Source organism: Ziziphus jujuba, chromosome 9 (assembly GCF_031755915.1).
Source record: "Ziziphus jujuba cultivar Dongzao chromosome 9, ASM3175591v1".
Lineage (NCBI taxonomy): Eukaryota > Viridiplantae > Streptophyta > Magnoliopsida > Rosales > Rhamnaceae > Ziziphus > Ziziphus jujuba.
In genome coordinates, this window is record NC_083387.1 from 12,220,822 (window position 1) to 12,227,816 (window position 6,995).

Below are 6,995 nucleotides of genomic sequence, written 5' to 3' on the forward strand. Positions count from 1 at the left end.
TAAAAAAAGCCTTGTATCTTCAGGTATGGATAAGCCCTTTTGAGAATGGATTATTCCCTGTATAAAGGCAGCCAGGTTGTCTTTAAATGTCTTGGCTTGAGCCATAGTGATTGATCCGATCTTCATCCGTATCGGGTCAGCACTTCAGCAGGTTGTTAGTTGTGCGGGCTCGGCAGATTCTCATAAAAAACCCCATTGAAAATCAGCATGGCCATAAAGCCACTCTTCTGGACCACTATTGGCAGAGTGGGAAATGGCCCACTGGAGGGCGTCCTAGGCGTCTTCATAGGTGATGGGGAATGTGTACTTCGATGCCCTACGAAAATGCAGGGACAAGGGATGGACATTGGATTTGGCTACAATGGAAGTCACATGGTTGTGGCAAACCGCACAGAAAAGGGTGGCGATGCAAGATGCACAACCTGAAATTTATTGGTGTAAAGTAACTATGAGCATCATTCATTCTTGTTTTGTGTAGCAGGTCCTTAATATACTTTGTCTGTGATTAGTACATACCATGTTCAGTTCTTAATACTTCTATATCCAAAAAATAGTGTAGATTTCAAGATCTTTTAAAGAAAATTCTTTGTTGAGATCTTGAATCAAATTTGAGATATATAAGTAAGGCTTGAAACTGTGATAATTATATCGTCAACATAGACAAGTAATATAGCATACACACTTTCAGTTTTCAATATGAATAAAAAGGAATCAGCAACTGTATTTACAAATCCTCCTTGAAAGAGAGCTCCTTTTAATTTGTCAAACTAAGCTTTAGGAGCTTGTTTCAGTCCATAAAATGCTTTATAAAGCTTGCACACATGATTAGGATAAAGAGAACTTACACAGACCTTTGGACGCTCCATGAACACATCTTCTAGAAGAGCCACCATGGATGAACACGAGTTATGGAAGTTTGCAGTTATGGGTGGAGGAGAAGTCTGTAGTTTGGGGGAGGAAGAGGCTAGCCGATAGTCAAGTTTCCAGAGAATGACAACGTCTTTGGATAGGATGCCGTTGGATTCGGCATTGGGGATTGAAGGGACAATATCTTCGCCGAGGAATCTATCAATGCGGCCATCTTTGCAGATCCGGACTGGCCTAAGAACTCAAACGCTACTTCCTCTTGCTCCTCCTTGATCGCCGTTATTGTATCCATTGCAAAACGAAAAATGTACTCTCCTGTCTGTTTTAGGAGATGGAAATGAAATACTTGCACAGATAAAGCTTTGAGCTTGTCGGGATATATACAGCAGAGAGAATGACTCAATTGGTAAACAGCAATAAATTAATAGAAATAAACAAGAAAACTCAAAACAATCCAGATATTTTATTCATTCTTCTCTCTCCAATCCTGTCCGCCGGAGCTATTTCAGTTAAAAACATTAGTATGTGTGAGATTCTACATCTCTACATCTTTTGATGATGTGATGTGAGACCTACATCTTTATATCTTTTTCATATTGTATTATTTTAAAGCAATATGAATATTTTTAACATATAAATATTTTATAATATATTTTTTATTAGATTTAATCAATACCTTTTATATATATATATATATATTATTGTTTGAAATTTTTTATTAAACTTAAAACACTCATAGAGATATATTAATACAAAAAAAAAAATTAAATATGAAAACTGATAGAAAATGAATATGAATTCCTTAAATAAAAAAAATGAGAACTTTTTATGAGTTTTTCTTACTCAAAATTGATATCATTGAAAATATATTCCAGTTCATTTTAGAAAATATGATGATGTGGAGATTAAAAAATGAAACATTGATTAATTCTTTTGATTTTACAAGTTAATCTTTTTGGAAAAATTATTTTTATTAATACCCTTCTAAATATAAGAATTAAAATTTTTAATATATACTTCATCATATCTTCTAAAATAATTTGTGAGATGGTTATATTTATTAATAGATATTTTTATGGTTAACCTTTGGAAAAATTTTCTAGCTCAAAGCCTACTCATCTGTGGCATCGATGGGGAATAAAAAAGCGCCTGTTATTTTATATGGGGAAAGGAAGTCTGGAGTTTTTTGGGTTTATATAGAGAAGAGAATGGATTGGTTGGGAATAAAGAAGATAAAAAAAGTCCAATAAAAAATCTAAATGTGGAAAAGATGCCCTTTATTTTAAAAGTAAATGCTAGTCCATGACTTTTTCTTCTATTGTAAATGTCAAAAATTGAGAATTCTAAGTCTAGTAAACATAAAACGCACATAGGATTTGTCAAAGATCAAATCTACAATCTCAGACTCGCAAAATGATGAAATTCAACATGTAGCTTCCTTTCATTTGCTCCACCTCTTTGTGTGTAAATGAGGCATAGTTAATTTGTTAATGATTGACAGATTAATTATGTAACTTGAAAAAGGACCAAATAAAATAATACCTAATTATTTGTTGCCTTTTTATAATCTTTTGAGAATAAGCTTACAGCACTACAGTAAAATACTTCTAAATTAACTAAAATCTCGCTTGATTTCCCAATAAAAAGAACATGGAGCTAGTTCAGCTTGATATTAGTAAATATTCTTCAAAAAAGAGTAGGGAATATTCAATTAACGACAAAAATTACATAAACGACGTCCCCCACCTTATTTCCAAGAATCAGAAAGGGACTATCAATGTGATCCTCCCAAAAACCAACACATGAGTATCACTTACTATATGGCTTTTAAATATGGAATCAAAGAAAGTAGCTAGCTTGCCGTTTACAGCATGGATTTAATGTTAACAGGTTGGAGTGTTTGGCACGTATTAGAGCCCTCAATCGTTTCCTTCAGCTCTTTTTGAAACCTTTCCATAGCTGTCAATGGCAAGCATATTGGCACCAAAATCCCATCATCATCATCATCGGTTTTGCTTCTGTACTTGATATAATAGCAATTGAAAGGGTATGACCGGGGAGGTCCAGCATATTCTGGATACCCCCACCCAAAGTCTATTTCTCCGAATCCAATCCTTGTTAAGTCTGAAACAAAATAGTTCCCTTCGATATAAACTGCAGGCCGTCCTTTAATTAACATGAGATCTACGGCGGACTCAGCTGTGTGCTTGACAGTATTCATTTCAGACTTAGCCTTCTTCACTAACTCCACCGCGTATCCGAGCGGATTTTTGCATAAAACTCCAGCCTTTGAAGCCGCAGCTGGAAAGGCAACTGCATTACCATAATACCCTAATGGTAGACTTAAACCAAAGCTCTTGCCCCGTCCACTGAATACGCAAGTAACTTGAACAACCTCTTCGGGATCTAGATTCAGTGCAAGCGTTCTACATCTCCATATACAAGCTGTTAGCAACTCAAATTGAGAACAAGAAGCAGCAAGGTGTGGAGGAAGATGTTTCCGAATTGCTCTTATTTGTTTGGGACTAAAAATGAATGAGTGTTGAACCATACCAGTTTGATCCTTCCGCAGATCAATACCGGTATTTTCTTTTTTGCATTCATGATTTATACAAGCAGAAGCTGAATTCCGTAGGGGATTTCGGGCATCTAAGAGCTCCCTCTGCCACACGGGTGGAACAGAGAGGTGCTGTGCACCTCGTGACATCTCTGCTACCGCGTTCATGAATTGACAAGTGCCAAATGCGTCGGACATTGTGTGGTTTAAACGTACTCCCAAAATAAAACTTCTACATTTGAGACGAGTCACCTACACACACACACACACACACATATATATATATATATATATATAAACAAAGGAAGACTTTGCTCAATGAAAGAGATATATATATATATATATATGCGGAAAAAAAATAATATTAATGATGCATTAAGCATTACTTAATTACCTGAATCAACAATAAAGGACAGTCAGTAATGCCATCAGAACCTGGAACATTATACAAAACCTCATCAAGAAATGGGAATGGGGGTTGAATTGAGGGGCCCAATTGTTCAAACGTGACATCTGCATTAGCCTCTATGAACAAGATCCCTTGGCCATTGCAATTCACCATAAGCTTCCTGTCGCTGCCTTCCAGCAAATGGGTAGTAATACACCAATGCTCTACCAAGTGCTTCCCTAATCACCTCGACTGGGTCTTTCCTTTCCATTGATGGATCAATATTGTTATTCTTGTAGAAACAGAGCATACGAGTCAGATTTGACCTCATGCCTTCCTGATTATCAACGTCTGAGAGTTTCTTAACTTCACGAGGTGTTGGCTTTGCAGGAACAACTAGTTCTGGTTCACAGCGTTTCACCTGAAAGACTCGGTGGGCGCTTGCTGATGCCATTTTCGTTTTCTCCAGTAGAAACACGATATGCACAAAGGAAATAGGAGGCTAAAGACTGGTTTTTATTTAGGAAGATGCGTGTGAGACTGATTAATCTTAACCTGCATAACGACTCGAACACAATAACTAAATCAGTACGACAAGTAATGTTGGTCAAAGTAGCATTCTTCCCTCACAATTATACTTCTAGATGGTGCATTGGAGTCATATTTCCTTCATTTAGAATTGTATGATAATTCTAACAATATATAATATATGATCTCCCTAATGTGGACTGTACATGTTCATGTTCACGGTCGGTAAGTTTAGCCTAGCTAGCAAGGACTAATTTTCCACGCACCATTTCCAGGCCGCACATTTTTACTTTTTTATTTTAATTTCTCTACCCAAACATGACAGATATATCTCTCTGAATTTAATAAATAAAAAACTTGAATATATTAACAAATTAGTTTCCAACAGCAAATTTCATCTGATAAACAATTTAATATCTGTATTACTATTGATTTTATTGTAACATGTACAATATAATTTACCAAAATTTGATCAGGTAATTAATTTTGAAATAAAAGTCATATAAATTTAATTTCTTTAATTTCCAAAACATGACAGCTATATCACTCTAAATTATAAATTAAATTATTAATGGAACTTTGTAATTATGGTAAAATCATAATTAATATATTAATAGAACTTTGTAAATATGATCAAAATCATGAACAGATTTGCAATCTTATTAATCGAATTATTTAATACCATGCTTCGCATTGTATATTGACCAAAAACATAATTATTGGTGAGCTTTTCCCTAAATATTAATGTATAAAATCTTCTTCGGTCTACCTTTAAAAAAAAAAAAAAGTATAAAAGCTTCTTGAAATTCTTGAGCTTCCTATTATTAATACAATTCATTTAAATACAACTCATGTTATCAAAAAAAAAAACAAAAAAAAAAAGTGTCATGTAAACTACATATGCTAAGCCTCCTCCAGAATGAATCACATGCAAGATAAGATAAACATGCCGAGGGCTCGGGGTCACATAACCCCTCAATTTTTTTTTTCTTTTTTATATTTTGGATTATTCTATTAACAATATATATATATATATATATAGTCCTTCTATGGTCAGGATCGATCGGACAAAAATGGTGCAGTCCAAAAACGGAAGAAATTACTTAGCCATCGGATTACAAGGACTCTCGTGAACGACTCAGATTACTTTTTGTCACATATGAGAAATAATTGCTGAAAATTTTACATTCCTTTAACATTCCAGCTATTCATTTCCTGCCTTGTGCGCACCATCTTTTCACACAGATCTCGCCGTTTAAAATCTCCCACCCATCATTATAAATTTTTCACCAAACGGTGTAGCCGAGAGGCCCGAGTTGAACATTTCAAAAATGTGTTGACCATTTTAAAAATCCCAAATCCTTTCGAATTAGCCATCGTTCCGAACACTGCACCATCGCCGTCAGTACCATACTCGGGGTTAAAGGTTAGTATTTCATTTCCTGTATCGTAATCATGAAGTATAATCCGATTAGATTTACAGATAAAAATTTTAAATTCTGACAATGTGTATTAATGAATTTCTTTTTGTTTCCGATTTAGGAAAAAAAAGAGGGAAAGAAGCATAGAGAGAGGATAAGAGGAAGCTCCAATTGCGGGAAGCCAAGGTTTCACCTGTTTTATACATGTTCATCTATTAATTTTGATTGCTTCCATCCCTTCCTTGTGAGCTTCATTTTTGTAAACTCTATGCTTCCATCCCTTCCCTGTGGCATTAATGATTAATAGCATGTTATATAAATTATAAGTAGTCAGTAAGTGTGATTTGGAAGTGGATTGAAATGTATTATATGGAAATTAATAATGATCATATGTTGATTTTATTATCTTAGATGGCAACGTGAATGATTTACAGTATGAAGCAAATAATCATCATGCTGACGATGTAGAAATATCCTTGCTGTCATGCTCTAATGACGTTGATGATGTTTACATTCCCCATGTGTCGGAAAAGTTAAAACCAATGGTTGGACAAGAGTTTCTATTGATAGAGGCACATGAGTTTTACATTAAGCATTCAAAAAAGAGGTGGGATTTAGTGTTCATAGCAATTCCAGTAAGACGTAAAGGTACCGATGAAGTTATAAGGAAAGAATTCGTTTGTTATAAAGAAGGAGAATCTTTTGAAAATGGCGGTGAGAAAAAAAGGTGTCAGGGAATAACAAGAGATAATTGTAAGGTAAAATTAGCCGTAGTTATGTCCAAAATGGGGAAATATGTCATTAGTGTATTTGTTAAAGAGCACAGTCATCCATTATTAAGCCCTAAAAAAGTACATTTATTGAGGTCACATCGTAATGTGTCTGAAACCAAAAAATCACTAACACAGCAGTTTTCAGCAGCAAACATGCCAACTCACCAACAAATAAGTATTCTTGAATTTGAAGTTAGGGGTCTAGAGAATATTGGGTGTACAAAGAAGAATATTTATAACTACGAAGCTAAGTTGCATAATGAAATGTGGGGACAAGATGCAGAACTATTGAAGAAATATTTTCTAACAAAGCAAGAAAGGGATGCATCATTTATGTTTGAAATAAATGCAAATGATGAATGTAAATTGAAGCGTTGTTTTTAGGCTGATTTGGTTTGTAGAAGAGCTTATGGATGTTTTGGTGATATAGTGGTATTTGATACAACTTACAGCACTAATCA

General features: G+C 34.6%; 1 pseudogene; it reads right to left on the reverse strand.

Moving 5' to 3' along the window:
• Positions 1-2,386: 2,386 nt before the first annotated feature.
• Positions 2,387-4,300, reverse strand: LOC107403290 (alcohol acyl transferase 1 allele RGa-like; annotated as a pseudogene).
• Between the last annotated feature and the right edge of the window lie 2,695 nt (positions 4,301-6,995).